Genomic DNA, 16,687 nt, shown 5'->3' with positions numbered 1-16,687 from the left:
TGCAAACTTAAGTGTCAGAATATTTATGATTGCTCAAGTCACTGTCACTATTCTAATAAAATGCATCTGTGGGTTTCAGGTTGGTTGACAAGAACTTTTACCTGCCAACTCCCCTCCATAAAACAATGTGGGATGTACAGGTTATTGCAACACTTAAACACATATTTGCCACATCCAAAGCTATGAACTACACAGTGAATCACTTGGAACTGATACACTACTACCAGCCAGATTTTGATCAAAGAAACACCTGAATCTCTACGGCAATCTAGTTGGTAGTATCTCATCGTGTGAACAGGACTGTACTTAAGAGGAAAGCAGGAAAAATCAACTTATCTGGAAGAGATTAAAATCTCATTATGGCATGCATCTACAGAATAGTCTCAAAACTGAAGCAAGAAGTAAACAAATTAATCAAAACCTAAATTGTGAAATGCCAGACTGAATTTCAAAGAATTTCACCTGCAGAAAGAAACTGTTTTGTTTCAATTCCTGGAGAGAAACTGCGAATTAAAGTAAACCAACAAAGAAAAAGGAGTCAATATTACTAATTAGAAAAAAAAAAGCAAAATGGCTCAGTGAAGAAATCAGGAGGCAATATAGCATGATTTGATGTACCAGTGTAAAACTGTTTTTGAACCACCTCTCCTAATTATAGCAGAAGTATCACACCAGAGATACTCAGACACATCAGGTCAGGTACAGCAAGTATCCAAATACACCGAACAGAATTCACCCTCAATAACTTTCAATAAAAATGCAAGGTACAAGAGACAACCTCATGAAAACAAAAACATCATCTGTCCCTCAAGTTCTCTGTACTAGTGGTCAGAGCAGCTCTTGACTCTTTCCATCGGTGGTAAGACCTATGGAAGGGGCTGTGGGATCTTGGACTTAAACTCTGCTTGACCTCTGTGTGTGGAAGCGTAGATAGATCTTTATGCCTTTGTCCTGTCTGTGACGCTCAAGAAAATCCAGGTGAAGTTATGGAAAACAAAGGCCCAGCTTGGTAGATTTCACACTGGGAATGAAGTGAAGTGAGCTTCCAGCAAAGGGAACAAACAGAACTGTGTGCTCCAACGTTGGTCTGCCACTAACTGGCTGATTTCTTACCAGCGACCTGAACTGCCAACTTTCCACTGCAAAATCTATGTACACCTTGTCTGCTGGTATGGTTTTTGGGAGCTTACGGCCTAAGCTGAAGACAGCTTGTTTTGAGATCTTTGAAAAGTTACTAAAGCTACACATGAGATCTGTGACAGCCATGGAACTGGGATTCTACCTTACACCTTGTCAGTTTCCAGATACCTCTCCAATTTATAGAAGGACCTGAAACTCAAATGCCCACTTTACTATTCATCCAGCAGATGCTTCCAAATTTACTCTGGGAGTACTCTGAAATACATAACTATTTCAAGAAATCCTCCTTACTCACTGTCCAAATCACAGCCTTTAATCCACAGAATTTAACAGTTCTTTTAACTGTAGTTTTATATATTCTACCACAAAGCTGTCCTAAACATGGACCAGTTCAAACCCCAGTCTGCCTTAAATTCAAGACCAGAGAAGATTAGTCCATTCTAATCTGAATGCAAATACTACTGAGCAGCAGCCATGTAAAAAGTACACAGAGAGATGGTTAGTTATTTCGACATGTTAACGACAAATACAACAGCTTAGAAATTCCATGTCTCATTACAGATTTGTCCCAAGAATAAAAAGAAGATAAAAATTTACTGTTCAAGAAAGATTCACACAGATTAAACTGTTGGAAGGCTAGTAAAGCTGCAGTCAATGTTAGCATTGACTACTGGATATTATGTTTTAAAACCTCCACACTTTTAAAGCTGTATCTAGAAGAGAAATAAGAGAGCTGTATCTAGTTCCCTTACACCTTATGTACACACCAAAGTGAACAATCCACAGCAACCATTTTTAGCCATAAATCACTTGAACTGGAATCAGACCAGGGAGATAAACTTTAAAGGCTACAAGACAATAGCATTTCTGTAAGCTGCTCATCCCACAGGCAGCCCTATTTTCAGTCATACTTAGGACCACAAACACAGAAAAACACAATACTGAAGTTAAATACGTTTCTCCTGGAAAAGCATGCATCGAGTAGAAGAGGGAACAGTAGGGTTTCTTTTGTATTATTCACAGTTCTGCATCACTTGGTAGCCATTCAGAAACATCCTTTCTGGTTATTAACACAGAATAAATTCAATCTCCCTTCAGTTATTTTTCTATTAGACAAAACATATGAAAGCTACCTACAAGAATTCCATTAATGAGACTTGTATATTTTCAGCATCACCAGATTCAGGTGAAACACAGGCTGTCGGGACTTTCTCCCTCCCCCTATTTCTGAACACAAGACAAATCCAGACTTCCGATTAGTTTACTGATGCTGGGGGGGGGGGGGGGGGCGTTGGTTAAGTTTTTAGTTCTTGAAAGCACTTATTTTCTCTTCATAGGAGGTTTGCTTCATTTGGTGCATGCAGCAGACCCAGGTTCTCTTCCTCATGCCTTTGGACACGTGGCTGAGGGGCAGATGTAACCAGCCCCTGGAACTTAAACCTGCTTCAGCTGGGCCACTTTCGCTGTGGCTGCACTGCTGCCCTCTGGGCTAGTGCCCTCTGTCAGGCACTGAGTTCAAGGAGGTAATTCAGACTAAAATTGCCAAAATAAGCTTCCAGCTGTATCAGCCCCTGAACACCTTTGCTCCACGGCCACATGAGAGCCAGCACCAGCTGGGGCACACAGGAGACTGGCATCAGCAACAGTGGCACCCAAGGGCCTTCCCCTCTGGGCCTCAAGAAGAGCATGGCATAGTTATTTGGTGAACTGTCTCAGTCCCTGAGGTGCTCAGCTGACTATAGGGATACCCTAAAGTGACTCTTTGTTCTCGTGACTGCTTGACTTGCCTACATTTGAGTCATGAGATGAAGCCGGGCTCCATAAACCAATACAATTTTCTGTTTTTATCATTCCCCAAACACTCTGAGGACACTGTCCTCCTCTGAGGACAAGGCTACCAGCTTGCATGTGGATTGTCCACCTGGGAACCAACAGCAGTTATCAAAGGAAGGTGAAGCCACCAGCCATGCTCCCTGTGCTGTCACAAGTATGTTCTTATCACACTGCTGTTGCTATATCCCATTGCAGCCAACTGGTCAGGGGAGTCCCCTGCATGTGCACTGACTGTGGAGGAAACTCAACCAGAGAAAAGTTAAGAGAGTTTCAGTAAGATGAGCATTTTGCTTTAATAAAAAGGTAGGTCTGAGAAGTACTCAGCTCTGACTTAGTTACAAGAAGAGCCACAAGAAGTGTGACCAAGAAATTCATCTTAAAATACGAAACCAGAGTCATGTAAGGTTACTGTATCCAATCAGACACTAGAAGTTTAACTGGAATGAGTATCAGAGGTCCTTATGCAACTGGACCAGAGACTGAACTGTTTGTGTCACTCCAGTACTACTTACAATGTACTTCCATCCTACCCTATTCCTGAAGTGTAAATGATCTACTGCAACTAACTACAAAAGTTTCAAATTTTAATTAAAGTTCTATGTTACATTTTACACAGACATTTCATGCCTTACCAGAATGGTGCTAACACTGAAATATAAATACATACATACATACATACATATATATGTATGTATGTATGTAAGTATGTATATATAAAAAAAAAAAAGAAGGAAGAAAAATCCTGCACTAAAGGCAGCAACTATGTCATGGTCATGAGTATTTTAATGAAAATACAAGCAGAACCCCTGACCCTAGCAGTAAATGCAATACACAAGTGTCAAAAGCATGTAGTCGTGAATGATCTTTTACATGCCACTTTGTTCACCCTATTAAGATGCGAGCTGTTTCTTTGATTTATCTGGTAATAAATTTTTTATGACTAGTGAGTCTCATAAAAATTGCTTTGGTGCTGACTACTTTGATTAATAAGACCAAAGAATCAAAACTGTCAGAAATTCATGGGCAAGAGTAAATTACTGCCAAACATACACTAGATATTCCATAAAATATAGACTAAAAAAGGTTGATTTGGTAATTTTTATCTTGCATCAATTTGCTTGATATAATTTATATTTAGGATCATCACTGTCATTCCTTGCATACCTTTTCTTTTTTTAAAGTCAACAATAGTGTAAATCTGAATTTTGGAGAAATGAACAGGAGACAGAACATCCTAATACCCAAAACTCACATTTGGAATTTAGCTTGGAAATTATATCCAGTTTAAAGGTGACTAAAACCCATGTTCTAAGAGCTGCAGCTTTTATAATCAAAATCCCTTTTACATTAAGAATCAAAACTGACACACATATATCCATGCCTAAATCCTGTTCTTCTATAACTGTGATCTTTCTTCATTGAGGTCTTTGTATGTAGCAGGTTCTTGCAACACATCTTTGAAGAGTTCTGGATCCCTCTCTCTTACCTTGGATAACTCTCAAAATATTTAATATGCAGAAACTACCACAAAATTAGATACTGAAGCAAGTCAGAGGTAGCAATCTGGGTATACATGTTAATACAGATCAAGCATATCCTTTTCCTACCAAGAGGAACCATACTTACGGCACTGGGTACAGGATTTGTTGCATTTACTTCTGCGTATATTTACCATCCTGTGACAGCATTTTGGTGCAAGATGTATTTCTGCAGGATTTAAAACCTACCTGATCAAAAATTTTTACAGATAACCAAAAGGATTTAGGGAATCACTGTTCCACATTCAGTGAAACAAATGCTGCTGTTTACATTCAAAACTGGAGACAGCGTCTTAAAACATGTGGCAAAAATACGAAGAGGACTAATATTCCTGCATTTATTATTATTGCTTTTGTGGAGCTGGAGCAAGTGAAATGGTCAGTATAGCATATAATTCTTTTTACTGTTTATGCTCCTGCACACTTCACTTTAGACTACAATGTCTTTTTCCCATCAAGTGTAATAAAGAAGAAAAATTACAGCGTAGTTTTTCCTGGCATATTTGATACTGATTTTCAGTATATCAGAATTTTAGGGTTCAATAATTAAAGTGGTTGGGTACAGAAAAAAAAAAAAAGCCATTGCAAAGCTGTAGTCAAAAGGTGTTGCCTACACAGGACCTAAATTTGACTATCCCCAGCTTTAACAGGAGGACATTTCTTGTTTGGTCAGAGGAAAGCACTGAAAATGCAGGACTGAGAAATCCTGTGTCATATATAGCAGAAGTTCTTGCTTTTCATCTTAAACTTTTCAAGAAAAAGTTAATTTTAATGACAAGATTTTAAAGTGAAATCTGATCATAACCATTTTCAACACTGTGTTTTAGGTGTAAGGGGCTGTAAAAGTGCATATAAACAGGACGACAGTAATACCTGATAAAATAAAATCGTGGCTTTTAAGAAGTTTATCAGAGCTTGCATTACAAGTGGCTCCAGCAAATTACACCAGAATAATTCCAACCTCAGCCTTCTACTAGATAAATAGTTGATAAAGGCAATCATAAAATTAGGGACAGGTCTCCATCTAGCTGACAGCCCTCACCAGAAGGATAAAGAAATTGCTAAAGATCACACAAAATCCTGAAATAATGTGAAACTGAAAGAAGAAAACTGGAGTTCAATAAAAACCAGCATGCAATAAAACAGATATGGCTGCATAGAGAATAGAAATTGCAGACAGATCTGCTTGATTATAAAAGCGCCACTTTTTAATTTATCTCTCAAATAAAAACAGCAAATGTGTGCAGTAACTCTTCTTGTTTGGTTTTAAAGAACCAATCTGAAGAAGAAAACAAGAAAGCAAATCAACTGAATTTTGAAGATTACAAAGGGTTAAGAGACTTATCACTACTTACTGTTAGCTGCATCACTTTACCAGAAACCCCTTCTATGTGGAAAAACAGTGTTTTCCACATTAGTCCTCAACTAGTATTGTTCTGTCTGCCATTCCCAATCTATTCTTCTTCCTTTTGCCATCTTGAGGATTTTCCTAAAAATGCTCTATTCTTTTTGTTACCTATTGTTAATGCCTTTGCCTTATCTTAAAATTGAGAATCAAACACAGGAGGGAAAAGGGGATTTTACCTTGGTATTTATTTTAGGATCCTTAGGTGCACTACGTCCAGGTGGAATGCACACCAAGGCACACTGCAATGCACACCCACAAAAGATCTGGTATAACATTATAGGTGTTACTAATTAGCACATCTATCAAAGATTCCCCAATGAGAGGCTCGAGTGAGCCCCCTCTCCCCGAGGAACCTTCCCCTGGATGGTTCTGTCTTAGTTTATAAAATGTGTTCTGGAGAGGACCTTGGTGCCTGGAGCATTCTGATCCCTAACTATGAAGCTTCTAAGATGTTTTAGTCTCCTATCTTGACAAATAAGTCTAAGAATGTAAGCTAAAAACCACTACGACTACAGAGGTTATACAAAGGTATAAAAAGGGTATAAAAGGCAAAAAACCATCATGGCATCACTGTAAAGTCCAAATTCTGTTCCTGGCAATACCCTTCTCTCCAACAGACAAAAAATCCCCACCCAAACAAAATTAGGTGAGTTACTTTCTGAGAATATCAACTGAATTTCTGAATTGCATGTATTTTGGACACACTGCCTTTGGTTAGCAACAACACCCCCCTAGAAATGCTGAGAAAACCCCTTGAATCCATTGGAGATGACAGACTCACCATGTCCACAGCAGTGAGAGCAGCAGAACACACTATAGGATAGAAGGCCCTACAACTGCAGTAGTTCTGGCAGACTCTAAAATCAGGCAATAGATCATCACCTTTGGATACTACACACAGTGTCCTAAAATCCATCATGGATCATACAATAACCTTAATACTGAGATGTTGCTCTAAAACTTATTTTCCCAGAAATTATCCTGAGGCAAGCAGAGGACAATAAGAGAAAACTGAATGTTACTTTCCCTAGCAGGTTGCCCTTAGTAAGTTGTACCCTGCTTTCCTTTCCTTATTTGCTTGACTTCTGCTCTCATATAATAGAAGTGTCAGCATTTAAACACATTTTTAACATCCCTTTAAAACTACTGACACCAGAATGAAATCAGCATCAGCCCCAGATTAGTGAGTATAGGAGTAAAAACTTACCAATTACCACATCAGCTGGGGCTGATGCGGAATACAGTTGCACCTCTCAGTGCACTTCGGATATATTATGTCTCTTACAATGTTTTTCAGTGCTGATTGCCTTCTGGAAAGATGTATTCACTTGTTTTTATTTCCTCCTGTAATCCTAACCACACCATGTGGTATATTTTGCATATCTTATTCACAGATATGAAGCTCTTCTTTGAGCTGCTTTAAAATACACTGTGGACAGGCACAGTTCATTAAATGATCCAGGACAGCCCATACCTTCACTGTTATCTTTCACCAACTTCCAGGTCATCAAAAACAACTGTGTATTTGCTTGCGAATACCTGAGGAAAACATTTAACAACTCCAGGTCAGATCTCTGTGGAGCTCACAAGAAACATTCTCTTTGGTAAATGTCTCCCAAGACCTATCAGGGAGTTGTTAATTCTTCTTAGTGTTTTATTGAAATTATGCAGTGCTCATTTTCTAATGACAATGTTGTGTACAAACTAAATGTCTCACAAAGTTCTATGGTTAAAGAGCTGCCTTGACCAACCAAATCTGTAATATTTATAAGATTTAATATTTCTTTAGGAAAAGGTTCTCAAAATCATAGTCATGCTTTAAAGTGTATGAATTACATTCCTATTACAATCACATTCTTTGTATCATCACTAGAAGAATTTCATGTCTCTTTTTGACTATTTAACCCAGAATTAATTTCAGAGTAAACTAGCTCATAATAATCCAATTTGGTCTATTCACCTTTCTTGATGCTGGAACGATACTAGCACTGCTGTCGACTTTTGAGTCTTTCACTGACACAACAATTTAACTAAGACTGAGCTTTGGTGACTCCAGACTCTATGTCAGCCAAGTCTTCTAAACCTTCTGGGTGCACGTCCAGAGGCTTGGATGTTTAAAACCATTTCTCAGAACAAAATGTTGGTCAGGCTTCTACTTGAGGGACTGAGAAATAACTTATCTTCCCTAAATTATCATCCAGCTTGCACTGAACAGAAGCATAACAGAACATGACTTTCCTTCCCTCATTATTAATAATCTATCATAGTTTAGAAAAGGGCCCATTTAGTTTTTAAGATTTATCATAATCAGATAGTTACAAGCAGCCGCTCCAGTGGCTAAGAGCCTAACAAGATAGATCCCACTTTGGATTGGCCCTCTTTCCCATGGCAGAAACTTTTTTCAATCTCCTCTATCAGTTTTCCTGCCCAAGGTGCCACTTGCCTGCAGCTGCACATCTCACTCTTTGCTTGCCTGGTTAGACCTCAACCTGTTCTCTAGGCCAGGTCCTTGATCCTGTTGCTTACCTGTTACTCATTTTGGATTTTACCATAATTACCATTGATTTTTAACTCAGCAACTGATCTTGCCTTGTCCTATGCAACTTTGATTTGATGCAACTTTGTGCTGTTTCCCTACTCAAGTCCTGTACCCTACCACCGTTACCCTAGCTTTGGTTTCATCAAGTCCTCAGCTTCTGCACTTAACTCACTTGATTCCAATTTCACTTCTAACATAGCTCCAGATATCTGCCCCAGTGACATAAACCCTGGGTTATTATCCTTGACATGGTAAATGTATTACTGCATAATATTCTAAACTTTTATACAAAGTTCATATCAAAGGAAATCGCAGTAGCAGTAGTTACACCAATATTTATATGTGCAGTATCTGTATCTGTCAGATACATCTGTGATAGCTTTGGTTTTATTACATATCCATCTTAGCAATATATAAACAAAAATATACAGACATAGTGTTTTTATTGTTTGTCTTTTGACATGGGTTCCAGTTAGCTCTTCTTTTGGGAAGAGTTACAGATTTGCATGTAAATGTTGTCTAAAGATGTCAGGACTCTGAGTCATCTATTTTCTCTGTTGGAAATAATGTACTAATATATTTATCAATTTTTAAAATACAGCCAATAAATACAACATTTGGTTGGAATACAAATCAGCATTTTCATATAAAATATACAGTACCATGTCTTCAATACAACAGAACCAAAAGTAAATGACATTTTTATATTTCCCCACATCAGCTTGATAAAAGATTTTTATTGGTAAGTTTAAATTTTTTTACTGGTACGTGATCAAAATGTGTGAATCAGGACTATTAACACTTGTTTACTTCTCAGCTATGATGGATCCTGCTTCCCGCCATCCTTTGAGAGAAGCTTAATTTGTCATGAGTTCATCTTCATGGGAGATGTGGCATCTCAGAGACTCCCACCTAAGGTAGATCTGAGGTTGTATTTTTTCCACTACCTTTACCCAGTCTTTGAAACCATGCCAAAATAAATGAGGTCACAGCTACCACTGGCACAGATGGTACATCCATGTGAGGGGTCAAATGGTAAAGATGCCAGGCTAAAAAGACACTGAAAGAGTTAAGTGAGCTCCAGCAATGGACTGTTGGATATACATCACCATCTTATTTCTTGTACAGGCCCAGGACAACCACACAAAGCAAATGAGAAAGGAAAAGAAGTATTCACTAATGGTGCATGCTATGAGCGTAGGAACATGAGCAATCCCTCAAGGAACAGTGACAATACTGGTTCTAGAAGTATTTGTAGAGCTGCATCTAAGAGAAAACTAATGCATGAAGTCTTCTATTCCATTGCCCTGGTTTTGTCAGGGTAGAGTTCATTTTCTCCCTAGTACCTGGTACAGAGCAGTGTTTTGGATTCAGGATGAGAATAATGTTGATAACACACTGTTATGTTTTGGTTGTTGCTGAGTAGTGCTTGCACTGAGCCAAAGACTTTTCAGTGTTTCATGCTCTGAAATTGAGGAGCTGCACAAGAAGCTGGAGAAGGGGGGAACATAGCTGGGACAGCTGACCAAACTGGCCAAATGGATATTCCACACCACAGAACGTCATGCCCAGTGTATAAACTGGGGGAGTTGGCCAAGAGGGACAGATTGCTGCTCAGGGATGGGCTCAGCCTTGGTCAGTGATCGGTAATTGTATTGTGCATTTGGGGTTTATTCTTCTCTTTTTTATTACTATTATTATTATAGTATTTTAATATCAGTATTATTATTATATTTACTTTGTTTAAATTATTAAATTGCTCTTAACTCAAGCTTTCTCCTTCCCTGATTCTCCTCCATCCCATGGGGGGTAGGGGAAGGCATGAACAGCTGTGCGCTTCTAAACCACTGTCTGGAGTTAAATCGCTACATCCACAAACTACCAAAGAATACTACAGACAAAAGCAAAGAAAAATAAAGAAGGTAAATGGCATTTATTATGGCCTGTCTTTCTTAACAGGATGGGGTAGACTCACACTATCCAAGTTCTTTAAATCTTCACTGACCTCTGCAGATCATACAAAGAGCTGAGGTGCCTGACTGAGCTCTGCTGAATTGGATCTATAGATCTTTCAAGCAAGTGGCCTGTGTTCCTCTGTACAATCTTTATTTCCCCCAGGGAGTACAGAATACCAACCATTTGAAATTACTCCTGAAATCAACTGTGCCCAGTTCTTTTTGGTATCATCACAAGATTAGATAATGACTGGATAATTTAATTTTACTTTAGAGATAGCCAAAGAAAAGCGTTCTCTCTATGTATTGCTACAGTCTAAGTGCAAAAAGAAATGTTAGGAAGACTTTCATAACCCCAATGATTTTTTCCTAATGAATATATAATTTATGTAATAACAATTCTTAGCTTATGAAAAATTTTCAGTAATTATAAACAACTGCACAAAACTGCCGTGTTCATTTAAACAGGTTACTAAATGCAGAAATACACATGATTATTCTTCATATTAACAGAAAACAGAGCTTTGCCTCCTTTAGTTTAATGTCAGTGGCACTGTGCAGTTATCTTAATATATATGGGGGTGTCACCTGAATTATTCACTCAAAAATCAGGAGATGTGAATGCAAGGTCTGCCTACATCACAGACATGCCATCCTCTGCCACAAGTCATCACATCGTGTACTCCTGCCCAACTGATCAGTGCTCACTGAAACTAGATTTTGGCCTTCATTTCTTCTGTTGCAAGACTGTTTCTATCTGAAAGTTATTTACTACCTTGCTCCCTTAACAATTAGAGACCTTCCTTCAACTATACACCTGGCCAGCTTATTTATATTTGTTCCTACGCACACCATTTTTTTTGTCTTAAATGAAATTTTTTCCTCCCCGTCTCCCTTCTAATGACAACCATGACCTCTGTTATCAGACTTTACTTTGCTAAATAAATCACATGCCTTTTAAATTTCCTCTTCTTTCTTCATTCATTTCACTATCCTATTATATTTCCACACTTTGCCTGTTCCTGCCTGAATTCATCTTTCATGAACATAATGACCACAACTGTGAAATATTTCCTTTTCTGTACTGGAAAATTTCCACTCTTTCAGCCAAACTCTGGGGATTGCACCCATCTTTCTCTTCCCCTCACTCCAGCATATCACACCGGTGGCTTGCCTATAACTAATACACCCAAGCCTTCCTCTTTGTTTGCTAATTTTACTGTGTGGCATGCTGATTCTTTTCTATGCTGCTAGCTTTGTACCATCGGCAAACATAATTTAAATATTCCTGCTTTTTGTGTTAATATAAAATGGGATTCTTGCAGGTCCTAGACTGTGCTGCACAAGTAACACCATTTCAGAACTATCTCTCTTCATATCAGTTCAACCTGCTGATGCCTTCAGATCAACTGCTGGCAATTCTCACTTTCCCAACATGCTTCCCAAGAACCAACACCTGAATTTTTCATTTGTTTGACCTCTTTTCCACTCCTTTACATCTCAACAGCACCAAACACCATACACCTGAACTTAAACAGGGTTAACAACTGTGGAATAAGATCATGAATTATTTCAAGATACTATTTGTATTCTACTGCAGTACTCTTGAGTGTCCTGCCAGTCTCCTTGAGTTGTTAAAAATAAATGCTGAAATACTCTTCATTAATATAACCCTGGAGAGGAATCTGTTCCTTCACTACCTGTGTCTGTTGCCCTGGAAGCAGCTGCTGCATAATAGTGGGGTTCAGTACAACAACTCATTCCCAAGAAGCTGGGGAGATTCTCTACACTGTGGATTTTTCCACACTGTCACTGCCGATGAAATGGGGTTTCCAATTACAATGCTTAGCACAGAGCAGCCTGCCCAGGGGAACCTATGTTCCAATGCTGCCACGCGATACATGCTCAGCACCGCATTTGTCAAACCATCTCTTCTGCTAAGAGTTCATGTGTCAGTCTTGAAAATGGCTTGCTCTTCTACTACCTTTCCTGATGGAAATGTGAAAAGTGCAACTTCCCTCCTTTCATGAAACATCTTGTTGAGCCTCTTGACTCCAAATTGACTGCCTCGTGGGAAAAATCTGCTTTCTAGAGACTTAAAAATGGTGAGACTGTTCTATTGTAATTCTGCCTCACTGGGATATGGAGGTCAAACAGGGAAACAACAATCATTAGATAATGAGTTAAAAGGTGATTCCTGGGTTTAAGGGCAGCTTAAAAACGCACTCGGGACCCAGCAATTTCTTTTGTTTTAGACGGGATTACACTACCAGGTGTTGGTATTTGCAATAGACTCTGCTGTGATAAAATCAAAATCACTATTCTACCTGTTACAGAAACAAACATGCAAAGAACAAGTTCCACATGAAGATGGATCAAGAGTATATGAATAATTCCAGAAATGTACCCAAAGACCAGCTTTCCGGACTAACTTTGCTGTAAATGCCAGCAACCAAACCCACCCACTGGTACCAATTGCATATCTCAGTTTTATCTCATCTTATACAAATAACTAATTATCTTACAGAAATCCTAAGGAATATCATAGAATTTTGTTCTTCATAGGAGGTTAATTCATTGTTTTCTTTCAAACATTTATGTCTGTATGCACTTATCTAAGTACATTGTGACCACTAAATCACACAATACATCATCTATATGTCAGTATCCTAGAGAGAGAAGATCCTCTGAGAATATGCTTACAACATAAAGGTCACTCTGAAAGTTGACTAAAGGCATGAATAAAAAATAAAACATTTAGTTAAGCCCTTTGAGGAGACAAGGTTGCCATTATCCTTCACTGTTTAGGCAAGTTCTTCAACTGTTTTTCAACACTATCATGACATCACACGGAGTTTAATGGCAGCTCCTGAGTACATATAGAATCAAAGCCAAAATTCAGCTTCCTAAAGTTTTAGGAAGTTAAAAAGCAGTGAGAGATTTAGAATCATTACATACTTGGCAAACTGACTTATTTCCAAACGATGCTGTCACAGGATGATATGTGCAGTGGGCGTATTTTAGCCAACAAAAGCTAGCAAAGTGCCAAGAGCTGCTGAATTTCCTGTTAAGAATTAAGAGCCCCTCCACACACATTTTCCACCACAATATATGACCCATCTTTTTGTCAGCGCAAGTCTTCCTTGAAAAATTAGGGTCGAAAAATCACTGGGTACCATTTCTCATGAAAGGTAAGGAAATTAAAGGAAATGAAAGAAGCTACAAAAAAAGAAGGGCTGATCTGAGGGTCTTACTGGTTAACATGCTTCTGAAGTAAAGTGCAATTCCAGTTTTATACGTGGTGCGTGAGTATCATGTAAAATGAGTGTGGAAATGTAAAAGTATGCAAGACAAATGACATTTTATCTTTAGACATAATCATCCCTCATGGGTGTCATCCCTACTTATCAATTAATCACTAGAGCATGAATATCCCAAGACATGGCTAAAAATGGGATGTAATTTTTCACTAAATATGCTTGAAACAGCCAGTACATTTCACAAAAGAAAGAAGAGGTTTGTGATCTATTTGGTAGCTGCTTCCCAAGTGCAACCTCACAGAATCTGAAAGGAGATCCCTGACATTGACTGCAGTGATGACTTGTGCCAGTTACCAGCAGAAACCTCAAGGTTTATTTACATGACTACAAGTGAGTGCATTGCCAGGACTTACTGAGTTACTGCTTTCTGGCTAAGTTAACAGCAACTGAGCAAACATGAAGTTCTAGCCATTGCAAACAAAATAAAATTAGCATTATTAGTATTAGCATAACCCCCTAAGTGAAAATGTAACTTGGTGAGCCCCTGAAACTTGGCACTTGTGCCTGTATGAGCCTACCCTCACTGTCTTAGCTAGTCTAGACAATGTTAAACTTGTAAACAAAGAAAAGTCAGTATTTCCAATCAGCTAGCAAAAGCAATGGACAAAGGGAAACAAATCTGTCTCTGGAGCTCAAAAGTCATCTGCCATACAGATGCATAGTTCTGGTTTATGAGAGTTTACATCTTCCAGTACCTGAAAGCAAACTTACTGGTCTGATGGTCAGCTGCTGATGTATGTTCTATCTTCTCAGTGTTGCAAGTGAGGTTAGCTAAGCAGCATCCTATCCAATCATTCATTTACCTGTACTGCTTTGCCTCACAGAAAAAGTTAACCTGTTTGGATCTATCAAATGTTGGAAGATTTTTTTTTTTTATTTTGGCAGAATGAGCAATAAAACACACAAAAACTCAAGAACTTGACTTTCCTTATTTAGATATCCACAGGGAAAAATTCTAAATTCACATATCAACCTTGCGATTTGCTTAATAGGAAATAAGACACACTACCTGTTCAAAGGCTCTGAAAGAAAAAGGCAGTTGAAGAAGCTGTATAGTCATTAGCAGGGAAAGTTCAAAATTTCACCACAAAAACCAGTTTTAATTTCTTCTGAGTCCTGATCTGTTTTTGTGCACAATAATGCTACTAGATCTGTTACCTAGACGATGCCACTGCTTTTGACTTTTAATTCTTAAACCCAAATGCAAACAGAGGAATGTCTTATGATATGGCATCCCAATAATTCTCAGATCACATACTTAGAGGAAACTGGAAATAAAAAGGACAGTATTTTTTCAGTAGGAAAATCCATGAACTCTCCTTACAGCAGGGGAAACAAGTAAAATCAAAACTCAAAAAAATTTACTACTGGGTTTCTAACAAAATTATACTGATACTTTTAATTTATGATTTAAATATAAAATGGTCATATGCTGAAAATCTAAAATTAACACCTAATTATTAACATCTCCATGCATTTGGGTTTCATCACTAAACTTTGAAAATTATGACACATTAATGTGTCATAATAGCTTCTAAGATCAAAGGAGAAACCATGAATGAGCCACAGAAAGATTACTTGGTTTTGATTTCTTTCCCTATTAATAACTAGAGTCTGATTCTGCTTACACTGTTAACTATACAGGTTTCAGATACTTACTGAGGACAAAATCAAAACTGGCCCATTAGCCAACAAGACACTGCTACACCTCAGCAAAGAGCAAGACAACAAGCACAATATGGCTAACTCAGAACAAAGAACAACAGCTGAGGTAACTGATGAATTACAGAACCTTCTTGTCAATTTTGATTAAACAGGAAAGTTGCCAGAGCATTTTAATACACCCAGAGTTACTTTCTTTTTTTCTTTAACAGCTTCCCCCCCCATCCCCTTCCCCACAAACTGAATATGGGTCAAATTCTCAAAACTGCACTTCAGACCTTAAAATTTTGCTGTCCTCATGATGCCCAGAGTGGTCCCTGTGAGAAGTGCATGAAGATCCCCAACCTACACTGCTCAGCAAACAGAAATATAAAACTGACAATATAAAGCAGAATTACAAAACATTATCAAGAACCCGAGATGCAGCTGCACAATGAAAAGGGGGGGAAGGGATGGTCCAAGGAGACAGGCAGCAGTTTCCCTACACCATGTCTGTAGTACAGAGTACTACTGCAAGAAGGGTGTTGCAGCCTACTTAAATCTATTAATAAATCTGTCTTGAGAACACGCATTACAGCATAAATATCAGCACCCTTCTGAGACACACAATTCTTGCAACCACTCTCCCATCTGTGATTCTTTTAATTTAAAATTCTGTAAATGAAGAGCAATAGCTGACAAAAGCCATTGTTGGGTCATTTAGTTTCATATAGAAATTTACATCTCAGTTACTTAATTGGAATCCCACAACTGTCACTTGTGAATACTCTTCTCTGGTAATTTTGTTCAGACAGCAAACATATAAAAGATTGTCAGAAATGCTTCTGAATTATTAAAATGTATTTTTTAAATAAAGGCAATATGCAAAAACTAACTTTCCAATCCAGAGGCTGTACTGTTGTACTTCCTACTGCTCCTAGGGAGACAGCATCAAGAATGCTTCTAGACACTGAAAAATAACTTCCCATCTAAAGAATAACATGGAGACTTTTGTACTTAAAATAAGTATTACAATTCAGTGAATGATTAAAGACATTTTTTCCTAAACCATTAGTCAGCATTTGTACATGGAATCTTGCATTAAAATGGAGAAGCCCAGCACACACATTTACACATTATTGAAGAATGCACTAGTACCTGTATTTGAATTACTAAGGTTATAGACTTTTGCAAATTAGTCCAGATCAAAACAGGTTTGAAGTCTGGATATCTCTCAAAACATAACAACCCGCATCCAAAACCATTAACAAAAATCTATTTCAATCTATAAAGCCATACCGAACATACTTAAA

The 16,687-nt window shown here is 38.1% G+C and overlaps 1 protein-coding gene across 1 annotated transcript in view; it reads right to left on the bottom strand.

Annotated features, from left to right (window-relative positions):
- RSU1 (Ras suppressor protein 1) overlaps positions 1-16,687 on the bottom strand; it is a 103,714-nt gene that overhangs the window by 45,351 nt on the left and 41,676 nt on the right. The gene's annotated exons all lie outside the window — the stretch shown is intronic.

Source organism: Coloeus monedula (genome assembly GCF_965178545.1).
Source record: "Coloeus monedula genome assembly, chromosome: 1".
Lineage (NCBI taxonomy): Eukaryota > Metazoa > Chordata > Aves > Passeriformes > Corvidae > Coloeus > Coloeus monedula.
Note: the sequence above shows the minus strand (reverse complement) of the source record. Positions and strands in the feature narration are given on the sequence as shown.